Here is a 20292-nt window from a genome sequence, read left to right on the forward strand (position 1 = left end):
GCTCATGTTTAGCATGCCTGAGGTCCTGAGTTCAACCCCCAGTATTTCCACTTTTTGAAAATAAATAAACCTAATTACCTCCCCTCAAGAAAAGAAAAAAGAAATAAACAAAAATAGGAAAAAAAATCCCAAAGGAAAATGGAGGGTTATTGCAGAAGGTGGAGAATTGGGGTTATATTTAATTACAGTTGTGAACAGGACCATGGAACGCTAAGAATAATTGAAGATGTAGTGGACATCTGCTATTTCCTGTTCAGCACCCCAAGTTACCCTTCCATATTCTTTCCCCATGTGGTTCCAATGGGGCTGGCTCCATGGGGATGATCACGTGACCCAGGTCGGGTCAAGTGGCATATTCCAATCCCTGATCTAAAAAACAGAAAACCCAATGCAGACTGCTTGATCTGAAACTGATTTGAAAAAGTAAAGTCCAGAAGTAGAACCAGCTTCAGGTGCAGCTTAACGCAGAGGCTTCAACTTCAGTGCCAGGATGGATTTCTCTCTCCATCTGCTCTGCTTCCTCTGGGTAGACGTATTCCTGGATTTCTTCCTTTCTCCTTGTGATGTAGGATGGTTGCCAGTCGCCCCAATTTGCATCATCTCAGAGTGAAGCCGAAAAGAGGGAGAAAGAGTGAGGAAGTGAGCCTTGCCCTCTCCACCCAAAGCAGACCTGACATCCTGCAGCCATTCTCTATCCGGGGTCCTCAGGTCCCTGAACTCCTCCCAGTCTCAGAAGATGGTCCAACTTTCTCTGTCTTCATCTGCTTGCCCTCCCGCAGCTGGAAAAAAACAATCTGAAGTGACTTCCCTTCAGTGATCTGGAAGGTGCAATGCTGGCTTATGATGAGAAAAGAGAATTTCTTTCTTAACAGTTCATCCACGGTGTCTGTTGTGGTCTTGACCTCCGGACCCAGCCATGGAGCTCCATGAGAATCCTGGACTCAGGGGGTCTCAGAGCTCTGCTGGCTGAGGCCAGAAGTTTGTCACAGCAGCTCTTAACCTGGCTGTTCATTAGCGTCACTATCATCAGGGTCTTGTTCTTTTTTTTTTTTTTTAAATAGTTAAGGATAGAGGAACAAGGTAAGTGACACCATGAGGAAAGAATCGGGCAAATCCAGAGTGTGGGGTATTTACAAGACAACTGGTCTCTTCAAAAAGTAAACATTGCAGGGGAGGGTGTAGCTCAGTGGTAGAGCATGTGCTTAGCATGCACACGGTCCTGGGTTCATTCCCAGTACCTCCATTAAAAAATAATTTTAAAAAAATTTTTTTAAGTAAACATTATGGGAGGAAGAAGAATTAGGCTGTTCTATCAGTGCTTCTCAAATTTGTGCATGAATAAGAGCCACCTGTCTGATTAAAACACAGATTCCAGGGCTCCATCCCTAGAGTTTTGAGACAAGAGGTCCAGAGTGGGGCCAGAGAAGCTGCATTTCTTCTAATAGGTTCCAGGTGCTCTGAAGCTGCTGGTCCCAAACCTCCCTGTGAGTAACTGTTCTTAGACTACTGGAGACTGAAAGAGGCAACAACCAACTGCAATGTACAAACCTTACTGGATCTCGACGTAGAAATTAAACCTCTAGAAAACTCATTTTGGGAATAACTGGGTTCATTTGAATGTGGACTCAAATTAGACGATATTAGAGAATAACTGTTAATTTTCTTGGGTATGATGATGGCCTGGGGCTACGGAGGAAGATATCCATATTTTTAGCAGATTCATGCTGAAGTATTTAGGGATTAAGTGTCATGATGTCTACAGCTCTCAAATGTTTTTGCAAAATACACACACATGGTCCAAGCAATACAGCAATTATTGGTAACTACTGAATTAGCTGATTGATCATTCTTTCCGCTCTTCTAATGTTGGAACATTTCAAAAATAAAAAGCTGGGGAGAAGTTGGGGGGCAGAGCAGACTGGTGTGGCTGCAGCATAACTGAATAGGGGCTGCTCTCGTCAGGCCCTTTGGGTTGTTTAAGGACCTTGGATTCTATCCTGAGTGCATGAGGAAGCCCTGGAAGATTTTAAGCAGGGTGTGACATGATCTGATTTTTTTTTTAATTCATAGCTTTAAAAAAAGATGTTTTCCTTTTAAGGCTTGGCAAAATGGATGACATAGAAAAAGGTTCATGGACAAGCACAGGAGAATTGCCAATGTCTGCACCAGGAAAGCATAATTATCAAAGTATAAACCAGAAGCTGGCTCATGTGTTGATCACTCTGAATAAACCTAGATTCTTTGGTTCCCAAAAGCTATGTGAAAACAAAAACTCATAATCACGTTCAGATAATAATAATAACACAGCTGCACAGCCGCTGAGGCACCACCCAGACCAATTAAATCAGATTCCTGGCACCAGGATTTATTCAAAGAACCCCAGATGATTCTTACTTACAGTCCGACAGAGCCTGCAGTCCTGGGTGATGAGTGCTAGCCTGTGACAGCTCAGCTCCCAGAGTCCCTGAGAACAAGGCCAACCCTTGGTGCGCATAGAAACACTAAACTGCAAGGACCCGTCGTTGCACCCTGGACCTCTCCCAAGGACAGACCAAGGAGGGCCAAGGCCAAGAAAACCTACCCTCCGAGATTTTAAGACCTCTCACTTTTTCTTCTCATCTTCACTTAATTAACTTACCTAATTATAATGATCCATGTACATTATAAAGAATTAAAATAATGTATAAGAGTATAAAAAAGAAAGTAAAGTCACCTAGAATTCCACTACCCCGAAACAGCTTCCATTTTGCTTGGTGACCACCTTTCAGGTATTCCTTTAAGAGGCTAGATGCACAAACACATAGAGATGTATGTTGTTGGCAGGGTCATAGCACTGTTTACCACGGGCAGTCTTCACTCCTCTCTGGGCTTACCTCCCACCCTGTCTCTCCCCTCTCCATCCCTTCCCAGGTAACCAAAGCCAACAATGCAGTGTGTCGCTTCCTGTACCTCCTCCATCTTATATAACCACGAGGCACATATATACATAGAAAGGAGACTGCTTTTTTTTTTTTCTTTTTACAAATCCACACTCCACACTTCTCTCTGTTTTGCTTTCTGTTTTGCTTTCTTCACTTAAGAACCCTGATGGAATCCCTCAGCTGGGCAGCTGGGATGGTTCTACCAAATTCATTCTGTCTCCCAACCCCATAGTGATTCAAGGGGTGGATCCTTCATTCAACCATCTCGCCTTGGGTGGACATTCACTTTGTTTCCAGTTTTTGCTGCCACAATCCCTGCTGCAATAGCCATCCTTTAAAAAGTTATTGGTGCAGAAAAAATTTGAAGGATAATGGCTGAAAACTTTCTAAATTTGATGAAAAAGATGAATCTGTCCATCCAAGAATCTTAGAGAACTTCACAAAGACACATAAACCCAGAGCTGAGCCATTTAGTGAATTAAGATTACCTTTCCTTTCTGTACTTTTTGTTTTCCTGGTGTTAGTAATATTTTTCATTTGCTTAAAAAAAATCTAGGAACATATTCATCCAACTCCAACTCTCCACCTGTTGTTTAAATTGTTTCTCAAGATGATCAGTTAGATTCAGTGGTTTACAAATTTAATCTTCTTAAAGAAAATCTCCGCTGGAGCCCCCTGCCCTGCTCCCATGTGAACCGACTGCTCTCTAGATCTGTTGCTGTGTCTTTCTGGGGTCTGTCTGGTTTCATCATTGCCCCAAGGAGTCCCTTCCCCTCTTGTCTGTGTTGGAGCTCTTATTCCTGCAGTGAATTATGTTTCTCTTTCTTGATTTCCTCTCTTGTTTTAGTGGAGCATATTCTTCTGTAGTCACCCATAAGCATTCATAAGAAGTAAAATTTTTCAGACCTTGCAAAAAATCTTGCAAATATTTGTATGGGATATTGCCAGATTGCTTTCTAAAAGGGCTGTTAACAGTTTGCATTTCCACCAGCAATATACAAGAGTAGGTTCCCCCATCTCTCAAACCCCACCAATTCTTTTTTTTTTTTTTTTTTTTTTGCCTACCTGCGGGGATAAAGTGCCTTTAACTTGCCTTTTCCTGCTTGCTACTGAGGTTGATCATCTCCAGTTGATTTATTTGTCATTTGTATTTGCTCCTCTGTGAATTGTCTCTTTGTACCCTTTGCCATTTTTCTTTGGGGCTGTTTTGGTTGTTTTTTGGGGTTTTTTTTTGTTTTTTTGTTTTTCTGTTTTTTTGCCATAAGTCTGCAAGTATTGTCTTCGCAGAACAGACCTGGATCATTCATCTGCCATATTTGCAAATACAAATCCTCCTTTACCTATGCTTACAGTATCTTCCTATAGTTTTTCCTCTAATTTTAACATAGATTCATCTAAAAGATTTTTGGTAGCCTCTTGGCTTCTTTTCTTGGTTTAATTTTTTTTCTTCCCAAACCGTAGATCATAAGTCTAGTTTCCTATGCTTTCTTCTAAGACTTTTATTAAGCCTTTAATTCATCTGTAATTTACTTTTGCTTATGGTAGTGATCCAATTTTACTTCCTTATTTCTTCCAAATAGTCAGTTGTGCTGTCACCTATTGCTAAATAAACTACCCGCTTCTGATTGATTTGCAATTCCACTGTTGTTATGATTTAAATTCCTGTAGGTAATGGGATCTATTTTTGGGGTGTCTACTTAGTTGCCCTGGTGCAGATTTTTGACATTTTCCACGTGAATGCGTATATCAAAGTTCATTATATTAAGTTATCTAATTTTTAAAAGGCCCCATCAGTATTTCAATGGGAATTGCATGTAAGGACATTCATGTTTTCTCTGATGTTTTAAGTCATCCCATTTTCTGATGCTAACTCTTTCTCTTTGTCCTTCAACACATGTTTTTTCTTCACTAAGGTCCTGCATTTTCTCTCTTGAATTTATCCCCTAATAATATAAATGAGAATGAAATATTTTCCTTTTTATATTTCTACCAATGATTTCTTACAATATCGAGTTATCTCTTCTCCAATAATGAGCATTTTGTTTTTTAAATCCTGGTATATTTGATAGACCCTCCAAAATACTGTTTTGTTTTGATTCTAAGGGAAATGGCTTTAGTATTTAGAATGATGTTTGCTGTTAGGTTTCGGCAGAGAACTTTTATCATACTTAAGCAATTTATTCCCTTTTTTTGTTTTTTGTGAGGAGAGATAATTAGGCTTATTTATTATTTTTTTTAATGGTGATACTAGGGATTGAACACAGGACCTCATGCATGCTAAGCACATACTCTACCACTGAGCTATACCCATTTATTCTCATTTTTTTAGTAGTTGTGTGGGAAAAGCTATTGAATTTTTTCAACATCAATTGATATGATCACGTGGTTACTCTTTTAGTGTGGTGTAAAGAATTATGTTGATCAATTACTTGATATTCCCTGTCTTGCATTCCCAAAAGAAAGCTCTATTTGCTCAAAGTATGTTATTCTTTTTAAATACAATTGTATTTTACTTGTTAACATTTTATTTGGAATGCTTACATCCAAATCAGAGAGAGAATGGTCTGCAATTTATTGGCTTGTGGTTTTTTGTTGTTATAACTTGTTCACTGTTTCACTCTAGCAGATTTTGGAGAGGGGAGGGAGGTAATTAGTTTTTTTTTTTTTTTTTTTTTTTTTTTTTTTTTTTTTAGAGGAGGTACTGGGGATTGAACGCAGGACCTTGTGCATGCAAAGCATGTGTTCTACCAGTTTGAGCTATACCGCCCCCCTATCAGATTTTTATATTAAGGTCACGCTGCCTTCAAAACATAAATTGGAGAGTTTCTATCTTTTCAGTGACCTAGAATAGTTTAAGTTACTTTGGAATTACCTTTATTTTTATCAGTTTAAACTATCTGAAGATTAGCTAAATTTGTCTTTGAAATTGTCACGGCCAGTGCCTTTATAAACAATTATATATACACATATAAAAGGTGATGTAACATAAAATATAAGTTAGGAGACAGAGAACAAAGACCCAAGAGCCAAGTTATAGTACCTTTATAGATTACACATCTGTGTCACCAAGGTTCACCTGGGCAGCTTTTCAGGGTTGGTTTCTCAGCTGTAAGTAGCTTTGTGTGAGGTTTCAATAAGATAAAAGCTGTGCAGTGTCTGCAAATATTCCACAAACGTGCCTCTTCCTTGTCCCCTCCCCCTCCCCCTAACAGAAGGCTGCACTTTGTTGTGTGAGCAACGGGGAGCCACTGCAGGTCTTTGAGGTGGGGAGTTACCACAATCGGATAAAGCGCTATAGGCAGGGTTTAGTACTGGCTGGTGGGTTTAATTAGTCTGAGGTTACAGGTGAGGAAACTGAGGCACAGAGAGGGGAATTTCCTTGCCCAGGTTCACATGGCGACAAAGTAACGGTGCTTGAATCCGAACACGGGTCTCTCTAACTCCAGGCCCCCCAGTCACAGGTTCTATCCACCCAACCCCAGAATCTGGGAGAAACCCCAAACCCTCCATAGCCCACAGTGCCACCAGCTTCTCGGGAGGGACAGGCGTCACCCACCTTGTGCCCTGGCACCTTCTGTACCTGCCCCCGCATGAGTCACTCGCCCGAGCCAGAGTGAAAGAAGCCACCGCCTGGAGGAGTTCTCTGTGTGAGTGCATTTCGGGTTCTGTCTTAGTCACCACTTCTCTTGGTTCCCACCCCTCCCCCGACTGCCGGGAGCCTCTGTATCCCCAGCCAGAGCTGCCAGTGCCACCCCCCGTGGGTGGGGCTGGCGAGGCCGGGTCCTGAGATGTGGGCAGGGTGCCTGGGGGACACCTATAACCATTACTGTCCTCCCTCAACTAAGGGAAAGCAGTGACCCTGCCAGGCAAACACAGCCTCAGTCCTAATAACAGCTGACGCTTCTGGAGTGCTGACTTCAGCCAGACCCTGCTCAAAGCCCTTTGCATCGAAGAAGACATTTAATCCTCCTAAAAGCCCATGAAGTACTATTGTCCCTATTTTATGGATGAAGCAACTGAGGCTCAGAGAGGGGAAGTGACTTGCCCAAAGTCACAGAGCCAGCAATGGACAGAGCAGGGAACCCAACCCAGGCACTCTGTGGCCCGAGTCCATGCACAGACTCACTGCATGATCCTGCCTCTCTGGCCTGCTGCTTTCCTCTGGGCCTCCCCTCCACAAGCAGCATCTAGCACCAGCACTGCCCAAGGGCCCTGGGTCCCTGCCCTGGACCTCGACCTGCCCTTGGAGCTCAGCCCAGCCAGAGCCCCTGAGAATGGGTGTATGGCTCCCCCAGGCTGCCAGGCAGGTCAGCCTCCAGGACTTTGTAGGTAGTTTCCTTTGCTTGGAACACCCTCTTCCTTCTCTCCACTGGACCAATACCCTCTCTGGTACCATTCAGTGGCAGTGCACCTTCTCTGGGAAGCCCTCTGGGATATGTTCCCATAGAACCTTAAACTTCCCCTAGTGAGTCTCAAATGTGTCGCTTGCTTGCTGTGACCTTGGCAAATTACTGACTCTCTCTAAGCCTCAGTTTATTCATCTATAAAATGGGTCCAACGATATCTCCAAGGGTTGTTGCAAAGATGAAGAGATAAGCTGGGCAACACGCTTATGACAGGACCTGGCCCACGGTGGATGCTCCTTAAATGAGCTTGTTTTATAGCATTGCTTTGTGTACACTGGGTTATAATTGTATGGGTCGCTCTCTCCGACTGGACTGAGTGCCCTGCAAGGGAAGAAACGGTGTCCTGTTTCCATGCCTGTCCCAGAGCCCAGCACAGGGCCTGCCCTGGAGGACATCTCAATACATGTTTGATTTATTTGAATGAACGACAGAGGGTCCAGGTCCCTGAAGGTGAATGGTGACTCAGGGTTGGTGCCCAGCACAGCACTCACCGAATGGCAGGCCAGGCTGAGCCTGGATTGGGGGAAGGGGAGCTGCCTCTTCCTGGACGCATGATCTTGTGCAAGTCACTTCAATTAACCTTTCTGCAAGTCAGTGCCTTCGTTGGCCAAGTGGGGATAACAGTAGTCCTACCTCTAGGGGCTCTTATGAGGATTAACCAAATGGCTATTTATAAAGCACTTAAGGCAGGGCTGGCCACAGGAATGCTGCATGATAGTTGTTGAAACACAAATAAGCAGCTGCACCCCCTTCAAGTTTCCACATTTGGCCAGCTCTCACTCCCTGCCCCGGCCACCTCAAGGTCTGGGTCACAAGGAGCTCACTTCCCCGGCCACCTCCTCCACCATGCCATGCCCTGGTTATGCCATGACCCTTAAGGCCCTGCTCCCAGCAGAGCCTCTGGTCCCAGCTTCCGGGGCTGGGTGTCCAGCTCCACACCAGATACTCTGTGCAGGAGAAAATCCCCAGAATCCAGGAGCAGAAGAAAATGGTAGAACCTTGCTTTCCAAACTGAATTTTGTTGACTTGACTCCCCCTCCCCACCCCCCACCGCCTCTGACAACATCATCGAGACATGTTCAGGGAAATCCAGTCCGAACTGGTGATTTTTAGTCACATTGAAGACTCTGAGTTCCAGCCATTTTATGACAGTGGTCACGAGATTCTTCCCCCATCAGCTGCCTCTGGGCTGGGCCAGGGGCCCAAGGCCACATGGCCGGTGAGGGGCGGGTAGGAGCCCCCTGAAGCTACTGGGCATCAGGGGGAAACAACCAGTTGGACTGAGCTGAGGCCTGGCTGGTACTTCTGTCCCACCCCCTCCCACCTGCCCCAGTTGGGAGGAAGAGCAGGAGCGCTGTGGTTTCCCCTGCAGCTTCAAGGCTTTCTTCTTCGTGTTTGCTGTTGCTGAGGCTTTTCAACTCTCTGCCTGACACCCAGTTGGCACCAGCTCTCAGCTACATGGTCGCACCACCCCTAAGAACTTGCCTTCCTGTTGGCAGGTAGGCTAGCCATTCCTCCCAGCTTCCTTCTGTGTCCCCCTCGGAGCCTGCAGAGACTTCTGGAAGGCCTCTTCATCAGGCAGGGGCCCTGCAATGCCCCTCCCTCTTCCCCAGAAATACCCTCCCATCCCCTCTCTGCCCCATCTCTTTCACGCCCATGGGTAGGTAGGCTTGTTGGAGAAAATACAGGACATATAGTTACATTTGAAGTTCAGAAAACCAACAAATAATGTTTTAGTATAAATACGTCCCAAATATTGCATTTTTATTTGCCAGATCTGGTAGTGCAACTCGTGGGGCTGGATGTGTCTGTAAGGACCTGGGCCAGCAAATTCAGCTAGGGAGGGAGTTGTTCGTCTCCCTCTCCCTCAAAGACCCACACTTCTTGGGGGACCCTTTTGCTGCCTTTCTTTCCCTCTGCCCTCTTCCCACCACATCCTTGCCTCTGGACTGGCCCCCAGGAGGGGGAGGGAGGAAACCCCACCCCAGCTCCTTGCCATCTCAAACTCTCCCCTCTGACCCCTTTCCAGATGGTGTACATTTTCCCTCTTCTGGCAGGAGAAGCCCTGTTCTCCCACTTGGCTCCCGTCCCTGGTCCCTTCTGTCTCACACCTGGCACCATCTTTTGAACTGGTGGTTTGGGCTCTTCGGCTCCATCCCCAGCTGCTTTTGCGGGGGGTGGTAGAAAACTACACAGTATTTCATGTCTCACGTTAAAAGGCCGCCACAAATCAACCCCTCCACGCCATCCTGCGGTACCCACACTCTCCCCTTTGAGTCTTGCTGCCACCTGCCCATTTGACAGATGAGGACACTGAGGCTGAGAGAGGTCAGGGCCTTGCCGCAGGTCACACAGCTGGTGACTGGTGGGCTGGGGGTCTCTTTCAAGGGCCTTGGGGCTGCCCAGACCTGGGTTCCCTGCAGAGACTAGCAGGCCCTGTCGGAAGGGGCTGAGCAGCTGAGGCTCCAGGCCTCTCAGCCCACAAGGTCTGTTCACACAGGAGCTGGTGCTGCAGCCTCTGGGTGAAGCCTCATCCCACCCCCAGCAGCTGGGGCCTGCGTGTGACACTTCCTTTCTGAGGATCAGCCACAGCCGCCCTGGGCTGGGGGAGCGGGAGGAAGAGGGGGCCCCCTCCCACCCCTGGGAACGCGGAGAAATCTGTCTGTTTAAGGCAGCTAGGGCCCTGTGTGTGGGGCTCCGGAACGAGCAAGGCCCCTTTCAGAACTAGTGTGGCCACTCGCAAAAGTACCGGCAAAGTCGTTTTGTGGCTCCAAGTCTCAGTTCCCTAGTCCCGAAAAAGGATCAACAATCCCTGCTACATCTCAGGCCTGAAGGATTTAAAGTGGCCTGAAATAGTGATGATAAATAGTTCTCACTTAGCGTGTGTTATACACCGTACACTGTTCGAGGCACTTTACAGAATACGTGAAGTACCTTAACCCTCCCGACCACCCCCCGGTGTAGGTACTAGTTCATAGATGAAAAAAACCAGGTCAGAGAGATGAAGTCACTTGCTCAAGGTCACTGGAGGCAGTAATTCGAACTGAGGGTTCAAGGCTTTTTTGTGTAAAACACACATCACAGAATGGCGCAGTAACCCCCAAACCAGGAGTCACCAACTGAAATGGCCCAGGAAGAGACAGATGTTAACAAATGGACCAAAAATCCAGAAACAGGTCCAGGGAATTTAGCATATAGGCACCCTTTCAGATTAACACAGAAAATATGGATTATTTCATAAATGGTGTTGGGACCAAGGTTTAGCCACCTGGAAAAAAATTAGATGACTGCATACTTCGCACTTTACACCAGCAGAAATTACATTAAATATTTAAGTGGAAACAACAAAACAGCAATGATACTAAAATAAATCATCAGAATTTTTTTTTAATCTCAGTGAGGGAAAGCCTAACTTTGACACAGAACCTAGAAGTCATAAAATAGGAAATTGATAAACTCAACTATGTGAAAATAGGAAACTTCTCGTGACAAAGCCTAGGATAAATGACGATACACACGCAAAACAACCAGGGACACAGGTGACCCGCTTTGTGAAGTTTCTTCAAGCTTCACGCTTCTTTTTTTTTTTTAATTACAGTATTGTTGATTTACAATGTTGTGTTAGTTTCTGGTGTACAGCATAGTGATTCAGTTATATATATATACTCTTTTTCATATTCTTTTTCGTTATAGGTTATTACAAGGTGTTGAATATTGTTCCCTGTGCTACAGAGTAGGATTTTATTGTTTATCTATTTTGTATATAGTAATTTGCATCTGTTAATCCCAAACTCCTAATTTATCCCTCCCCGCTGCTTTCACCTTTGGTAACCATAAGTTTGTTTTTTATGTCTGTGAGTCTCTGTGTTGTAAATAAGTTCATTCGTGAAGTTGCACACTCCTGATTTAACACTTTGCTGTGTTTGTTATAGTTCAGAAAGGTTTTTGGTTTTTTTTAAAGATAAGTGACAAACTGGGACAATATGTTTGCTCCTCATATCATCAATGAAGAATTCATCTTCCTAATATATAAAATGTTCCTAGAAATAAATAAGAAAAAAACTAACTACTCAAAAAAGGGGCAATAGATACAGACAGGGCACAGAAAAGGGAATACAAATGACTCCTAAACATGTGAAAAGAGCCTGATCCTTTCTTATAATAAGAAAAATGCAAATTAAAATTACAGTTAGAAACCAATTTTTACCTGACAGTCTGGCGAAAGATTAAAGAGTTTTACAGCACTAAATTGGCCAGGATGTGGGGAGACAGGCCTTGTGGGATACTGCTCGTGGGAGTGTCGACTGCCTCCTCCCCCGAAGGGGAATTTGGCAATATCTATCAAAATCACACTTGCTTGTGCCTTTGGCCCAATGACTCCTCTTCTAGGGATGTGTTATACAGAGATACTCCCACACTAAATGACTTGGGTACAAGATCGTTATTGCAATTGCTCTTGTGTGTAAAGTAAACTATTGGAAACAATCGAAATGTTTATCAATAGGAACTAATTAAGGGTCATCCATAAAAGGACAAAATATGCATCTGTAAAAGAGAATGAGTAAAGATTTGAGGCATGCGCAGGATAATCTCCAATATGTTGTTACACGTAAAAAGCAACACACAAAGAGCACATAGGATTATACTATTTATGTAAAAAAGGAGGGGTGGAGAGTTTGCACATAGTTGATTATATGTGTGTGAAAAATCCCTGGGGAACGTATAGCGCCCACCTTGCCTTGGGTCAGGAACTAGGTGGCAGGGGACGGGGTGAGAGGAAGATGTTCCATTGTATACCCTTTAGTACCTCTGGGATTTTGAAATGCAGGAATGGAACACTATTTTTAAAAACATATTCACTTTTTGTTTTAAAACTTTGAAAATAAAACGGGGCATGCTCTGCACAGCTCTGGCAAGTGGTTGCCACGTGGTAATGCAGATCCAGCCTTGCCAGACCTTGCTCATCTTTAGGAGAGGCTAGAACTGGAATTTCATCTGGAAATTACCCGTGTTCACTGGCAACTGTGGGGAGCCCACAGTTGCCCTCTTGTTACTTGCTTCTTCCTTAATTACAGAATTCTGATTTGAAGTCACAATTGTGATAAAAAATGTATTTCCTGGCCTCCCTTGCAGTTAGGATTGGCTAATGAAATAGAAGCTGTGGTCTCCCTGAGAAAAGATGTGTAAAATCTAGAAGGGGGGTGCTTTGAGTTGGTGGGAGAGGAGCCCATTTTGTGCCCCCAACTCTTCTTCCTGCCAGAACACAGATGTGAGCACTGGCAGCCATCTTGTGACTTTGAGGATGGAGTGAAGAGCTGAGGATGGTGACACAGAAATACAGAAGGAAGCTGGGTCCTCGGTGATGATGCAGGGCTGGCACACCTCCCTGGACCGGGGGCTGCTCGTCTCACAGGGCACATTCATGGCATGGTGGACATGGCAGTTTATATGTGTATGTGACCATTTTCTGGAATACAATAATTGACTGTCTTACAAAAGCAGCCTATTATGACAATTTTCCAATAGGCGGGGAAAGAGTCTGCAAAATAGGGCATCTTTCCCTAATTTACACAAGGAATTAGACTATTATTTTGCTTGAGCTACTAGAGTTAGGTCTTAGTCAAATTTCAATCTAACACAGCAAGTAACTTTTTAAAATTAAATAGAAAAAAAATCCATCTTAACATTCATATGAAATCTCACGGGACCCTGAATAGCAAAAACAATCTTGATAAAGAACAAATTTAGAAGACTCTCACTTTCTGATTTCAGAACTTATTACAAAAGTACAGTAATCAAAACAGTATGGTACTGACATAAAGACAGACATATAGACCAAGGGAGTAAAATAGAGAGTCCAGAAATAAGCCCTCACATAGATGGTCAAATGGATTTTCAGCAAGGGTGCTAAGACCATTCAATGGGGAATGGATAGTCTTTTCAACAAATAGTGTTGAGAAAACTGGATATTCACATGCAAAAGAATGAAGTTGGACACCTACCTAACACCACATTAGAAAATTAATTCAAAATGGATTAAACACCTGACACTGTAAAAGTCCTAAAAAAAAGCATAGGGGGAAAGCTTCATGACATTGGATTTGGCAATGATTTCTTGGCTATGACACCAAAAGCACAACAGCAAAAGCAAAAATAGATGAAGGGGACTACGTCAAATTTAAAAGCTTCTGTGCCTAAAAGGACACACTCAATGGAGTGAAGAGGCAATCTACAGAATGGGAGGAAATAATTGCAAATCATTTATCTGATAAGGAGTTAATATCCAGAATATATGAAGAATCCTACAACTCAACAACAACAAAAAAACATATAACCGGATTAAAAAATGGACAAAAGACTTGAATAGACATTTCTCCAAAGATGGTATACAAATGGCCAATATGCATAAGAAACAATGCTCAGCCTCACTAATTATTAGGGAAATGCAGATTGAAACCCCAGTGAGATATTACCTCATATCCATTAAGATGGCTACTATCAAAAAAACCAGATAAGAATGAGTATTGGGGAGGATGTGGGAAACTGGAACCCTTGTGCTCTTGGTGGGGACGCAAAATGGTACAGACATTATGGAAAACAGTATGGCAGTTCTTAAAAGAACTTGAAATAGAATTACCTTATGATCCAACAATTTCACTTTGCATATTTACTCAAAAAAATTGAAGGTAAGATCTTGAAGAGCTATTTTCACCCCAATGTTCATAGCATTTTTCCCAAAACCCAAGAGGTAGAAGCAACTTAAGTGTCCATCAACAGATGAATGGATAAATAAAATGTGGTACATTCATACAGTGGAACATTATTCAGCCTTGAAAAGGAAGGAAATTATGTCACATGCTACAACATGGGTGAACTCGGAAGATATGCTAAGTAAAATAAGCCAGTCACAGAAGGACAAATCCTGTAAGATTCCACTTACATGAGGGACATGGGGTGGTCAAATACATAGAAAGAGAAAGTAGAATGGTGGTTGTGGGGGGCTGAGGAGAAAGGGGAACGGGGAGTTGTTTAACAGGTATAGTTTCAGTTTTGTAAGATGGAAACGTTCTGGAGATCTGATGTACAACCATATGAATATACTTAACACTAATCAACTGCCCACTTAGAAATGGCTAAGATGGTGAAATTTCTGTTACGGGTTTTTGGTTCTTTTAACCACAATTTTAAAAAAGAATTGAACACTGCAGTGGGCTACCAGTTTGCAATCTCTGTCTTAGACTGTGCTTCCCTGAGGCTGGATGGGTACCATGTATTAGGACTGCAAGGACCACGGGGAACTTGGCACGTAAGGGCTCACGTGCTTGCTCAAGTTCTCTTGTAATCAGCAAGACTTACCTGCCGAGCACTTTGTGCCAAGCTCTCTGCTAGGCCCTGGAGTGACAGAGACGAACAGGGAACTAGTTCACAGTCTAGAAAGGGGGACAAATGATAAACACCAGATGCATCAAAAGATTGTTATGATGTCAGTTCATTGGGGTGACAGGCTCCCGGGTGACGGGGAGGGGGGCAAGATTACTTGGAGATCCAAATGACAGAAGGAGAGGGCCACGTGAGCACATGGGAGAAGAGCTCCAGGCAGAGAGAAGGGCATGCGCAAAGACCCGGAGAAAGAAATGAGCCTGGCCTGTGTGGGGAGGACGGAACATGGACTGACTCACGCAGAGCAAGGGGGAGGTGGCTGGTTGAAATACCGCCAGCAGGCCCCGTACGTGAAACAGATGCAAAGCAGTCTTTTAGCAGCATAAACTTGATTTGTGAGTTCAGATGTATCATTCTCTTTTATGGTAAAAAATAAATAAATTATAACAACAGGTTTGTCCTAGAGACAGGCTGGGGCTACAGATGCCCCTCAGAGTCTCCTATTTGCCTCGACACAGCCAGTGTCTGCTGACTCTTTGAATTAGTTCCCTGGAGTGATTTTAAAACCACTGATGTGCTTGGGTCCTGTCACCCTGACTCAACACCTCGGTGTACTGAGGCCCAGAGCAGAGAAGGAGCTCCAGGTAAGTCCAGGGCAGGGCAGGAGTTAGGCCTGGAGGTGAGGGGTGCCTGGCTCCCCGGTCAGAGGTAGGGCAGCCTGGAGGAAAAAGTGTCCACGGCCCATGGCCCTCCCTTCTGTGGGAGGAGCCACAATTGTGGGGCCCTGGAGGGCCCTGGCCCTGCTTCCCTTAGGGGGAGAACCCTCTCCCCAGCCCTCAGGCAGCCTAGACATGGGCGTGGGGCCTGGCAGGGACAGCTGAGGGTCAAGTCAATGGCCTACTGGCAGGGCCGGGGTGTCTGGGCACCGCCACCCCTCACTTTCTGCTGATTTTCCAAGCCGGCGTCAGCCCTCTCCCGTGATCCTCTGGGCCTGGCTCCCCGTCCAGTGAATCTCTTGGAATCAAACAGCCCCAGTTGGTTTCTGTTGCTTTCTCCTGGGAATTCTGGAGGATTCGGAGGGTCTCCTAGGCTGCACTGCCTCCACAATCATCCTTGCAGCCCCTGTGATGGCTCCTTGGGCCCCAGCTCTGGGACCGACTGGCTGTGTGGTCTGAGGGAGGCAATCGTGGGCTCTGCCAGGCTTGGAGGGCCGTGGTGGAGCAAGTAAAGGGCTCTCAGCCACCAGCTGGCTCTGGGTTTCCTAAAATTCAATTCTGAATCCACAAGCTGGACCTCTCTGTTCTCAGTCTTACTGTTTTTCTTTAAAACGACTCCCTTTTAAAACTCAGATTTATTTCATAGGCAACTACATATCACACTCTGAAATGGAAGCCCAGTATTGCTTGCCCTAAACAAAAATAAACCCTAAAAAACAAATCCAGCAAAACCAAAAGAAATGATTAAATTCCACTGAGCTCCCTGCTCTGGGCACTAAGCTGAAGGCTTCCTGCCTCTGTGCAAAAAGAGAGATTAGTAAGTGTCTAAAGGCAGTAAATAGTGCCCAAAAGAGCCTTTCTCCAAAACTACAGTCAGAATCGAGAAGAAAGTAACTTTCTCTTCGTGGGATTTAAGGTGAGTTAATGCTGCTTCTGTTTAAAACAGCAATTATGTGGTGCACTGAGATGCTGGCAATGACCAGTCTAATTATAACCAGTGTCCTATCAGGTCAAGGGTTCCCACTGTGTGATCTTGGGCAGGTCAATCAACATCTCTGTGCCTCAGTTTCTCTATTTTTAAGTTAAAGTAAATAACAGAATCCACCTCCTAGGGGTGTCATGAGGATTAAAGCAATGAATAGTAGACAGGTTCTGTGACTGAGTAAGTGCTGGCAAATATTGTTAAATAAATAACCCCCCCTCAACTCCCTGTGATTCAAGTGGGAGCCCTGAGGTGCAGGGAGGGGAAAGGATGGACTCAGAGAACCCAGGAGCCTTCCTTCTCTCAGACTCTTACGAGCCCCAGCCAGCTTCGCTCTGGAACACCCCGGCATGTGCCCTCCCTCCTGCCCCTCACTCTCCCAGTCTCCCTGAACCCCTGCGCCAGCCAGGCTACCTTATATAAATCCCATACCCACCCTGAGAAGGAGGCAGGCTCATCAGGCCCAGTCCACAGAGGGTAGGACTGAGGCCCAGAGGGGTGACATCATTCCTGCCTGTCTCTGTGTGCACCAGGGCTGGGAGGAAGACGCAGCAGATTCTGGGCTCCCCCCACCCCCATCCAGCCCCAGCCCCCCCAACACACATTATCTCTAGGCGGCAGCAGCTGAGCCTCCCGGTATCTCTCTGATCCCCCAAATTTCCGGTTCCCCAAAGACAACTCAGGATGTGGGGAGGGAGGGGCAGGGAGAGGAGGAGGGAGAGAGAGAACAAGAGAGAGATCACAGAGAGACAGAGAGCCACAGAGAGATAAGAGACACACAGAGACAAAGAGAGACAGATGAGAGATAGAGCTTCCAAGACAGAGACTGAGAAACAGACTGAGGCTGACGGAGACGGAGAGAGACAGAAAAATAGAGTCAAAAAGGGGACAGGTGACCCAGAGACACACAGAGATGAGGGGAGACAGTTGGGGGAGGCTGGGAGACTGAGACCGGGGCAGAACTGGAAGTGGTGGCAAGCGGGACAGGGAGCGAGGGGGCCCTGTGAGAGCTGGGGTGTGGGGGTGCTGTGGGGGACCCAGAAGCAGAAAGACAAGCAGTGAGCCTGAGAGGTGGGAGAGGGTGAGAAGTGCTCAGAGGCCCAGCCAAGGTGCATGAGGAGACAGATGAGGACAGCGAGCCCAAGTGTGGAGGCAGGAAGGGCCCTGGGAGAGGAGGCTAGAGGCCCCATGCTCTCTTTGTCCTTGGAGCTCAGGGGGCCCCCCACCCCCACGGGGCCACAGATGCTCTAAGCGTCCACCCCTTGGGTTCTCATAGGAGGGGAGAGGGACGTGGCTCAGGCCCACTGCCCATAGGCCCAGAGCCAGCAGCCCTAGTTTGAAGTCCAGCAGGGGAATGAGCTGAGTGGCCTCTGTTACCCACCCCACTGAGGGACAGCGGTGCATAGGGAGGCCCGAGGAGGGATTTGGTGGGTACAGAAGGAGGTACTTGGGAATAGGGGTTGCTTGGGCCGCTTGGGGAGGGAGAGCCAGTACCCTGCTTGGTCTAGCCACCTGCCCTTTCTGAGCCTCAGTTTTGTCATTTTGTGAAAGGATGATAATGAGAACTTACTCAGGGTCACGGTAACGACCAAACATATGTGAAGTCTGTGGCACCTCGCGTGGCCTCTGTCCGTGCCTGAGGGTGGAAGGTGGGCCTTGTTGAAGGTCGATGCTCCACAGCATCCTGTCTAGATGAGTCAGGGCCCTTTCATTTGTAAATGAAAGAAACCCAGCTGGAGCTGAGCCAAGTGAAGTTAATCAACTTCAAGCCAAGGGTGTTAATCAACTCTTGTAACCAAGTGGTTCATGGGTGGAGCCAGTTTCAGGAACAAAGGGATCCAGGCCCTCAACCCATGTTCTCAGGACCCTTTCTCCCCCTATTTGGGGCTGATCACCTCTATGCTGCCTTCTCCCTCACAGGTGCCCTTCATGTGGTGGCCCCTGGCAGCTACAGGCCCATGTCCTCTCTGTGCAAGGGTCGCAGAAGAGAGAGAGCCTTATTCCCAAAAGTTCTAGCAAAAGTCCTTGTGTGAAGCAGACTTTGCCCTCTGTGGAATTTTGGTTGGCCTCTTTGTTTTCTCCTTTTGCACCAACTTTTAACCAGTACATAGCCTCCCTCCCTCCACTCCAGACTAGGTTGCACATCCATAAGTAACTTTGGGATTTGCTCTGTGACCTTAAGCAAATCACTTAACCTCCCTGAGCCTGTTTCCTTCTCTACAAAAGGGGCTCCTTATACTTTACAGACAGGAATGTTCTGAGACTCAGAGAAATCATGAGTGTGGCACACAATAAATGAGGAATAAATGCACCCCAGCAGCCCTCTTCCCATCTACCAGCAAGAGCCCCTAATTTTCTCTGGGTGCCTTCCCCACTTTCAGTCCCTCAGAGTGCAGCATATGACCTAGGCCCAAGGCAATTAGCACATGGCGTTCTGCTGGCCAGTAACTACTTCAGACAGTCTTGTGACCCAAACTAGGACAATCAGTGTAAGTTTAGAGCTTTTGCTGAAGGTGCTGGGACATTTTGCTCCCCTGGGATAGAGGCCTGGAAGGACATGGTCCTTGCAGCTGCTAGCACCTTCACATGACTGGAAGGGAGAGACTGCGAAGATGGGTCAGTGGAGAAAGGACAACTGAAGAGAAACTAGAAGTTAGTGATGACAGTTAGGCCTCTGACTCCAGCCATACCTGAGTTTCAACCTTCTCAGCAACAAGGGATCCCATTCTTTTACTTTCAGGGATACCTTTTGGGGCTACGGACTCCAGAATGAGTAGGTTGTGAGAATTAAGTCCAACATCCTCAAAGGTCCCCAGAGACCAGAAATCTTGTGGCAGGGTTGGGACTCGAACTCAAGTCTCTTTGTTTGTATTCCAGAGCTCTTGCCACCAAACACGGTCCTCTTTCTGGAATTACTGCTCATCAGCTCTGAGACTAATAACACCAAGTAAATAAAATGAAAGTAAGGTAAACCCACTGAGATTTCCCTGGGGGGCTGAGGAGGAAGATGGAACCCTTGCAGGGGATTAGGTAGGAGCGCAGACCCATGCGCCCAGGACAGATGCGTTACCTGCCATAAAGTGTGCACCCAGGTGTCTCTGAGGGGCACTTAGAAGAGTGGAGGGGGAGGGAAAGGTGCCACTCATTGGTCACCAGGGGCTCATCACCAGCCTAGGCTGGCCTGACTGTGGTTGGGATTTGGTGGAAATGACAGAAGTCATGGTTATTCATTAGGAATCTTTTTGTGGCAAATGAAAGAAAACCTATCTCAAATTGGCCTAACCGAAAAAAAAAAAAAAAAGATCAGGGAGTAATGGCCTCACACACTTTGGAGCTGGGTGCTTATACAAGCTATTAGGATTCAATTTTCCAATTTCCATTTCTGTCGATTCTGCTTTCCTCTCTGGAGCCTTCGTTCTCAGGCAGGCTCCCTCCAATGGGAGCCTGCAAAAGCGCTAGGTCTTATGGGCTTCACACCCTCAGTGGACAAAGCAATTTCTCTCCTCTTAGTTCCACCAAAAGTCTCAGGGCTGTGTCTCATTGGCCTGAATTGGATCACATGCCCTTCTATCAACCCATGATGGTGGCCAGAGGGTGGGATATAATGATTGGCCAGTCCCGGGTCACATGCACATCTAAGTCAGTCCCACCTGAGCCACAGAGACATTTCAAACCCAGATGGCCTCACTGGAAGAAGGAGGCATGGATATTGGTAAGGAAAAACAAAAGAAGTTCTCTATAAATGTTAAAGAGTGGCTAGAAAAATGCTAATAATAACATTTTTTAAAGGATCTAAAGTCAAATACATTTGGGGAATACTAGGTCAGACAAAGAGGAAACAAAGATGTGTCACAGGATCCCTCAGAGCCATGAATCCATTAAAAATG

The 20292-nt window shown here is 45.9% G+C and overlaps 1 long non-coding RNA gene across 1 annotated transcript; it reads right to left on the reverse strand.

Moving 5' to 3' along the window:
• Positions 1 to 12212: 12212 nt before the first annotated feature.
• Positions 12213 to 18044, reverse strand: LOC140686955 (uncharacterized). Its single transcript, XR_012060962.1, has 3 exons — positions 17976 to 18044; positions 14684 to 14757; positions 12213 to 12794 (listed from the first exon to the last, which is right to left on the reverse strand). It is a non-coding gene; the product is annotated as an uncharacterized lncRNA (long non-coding RNA).
• Between the last annotated feature and the right edge of the window lie 2248 nt (positions 18045 to 20292).

This window comes from Vicugna pacos, chromosome 18 (assembly GCF_048564905.1).
Source record: "Vicugna pacos chromosome 18, VicPac4, whole genome shotgun sequence".
Classification (NCBI taxonomy): Eukaryota; Metazoa; Chordata; class Mammalia; order Artiodactyla; family Camelidae; genus Vicugna; species Vicugna pacos.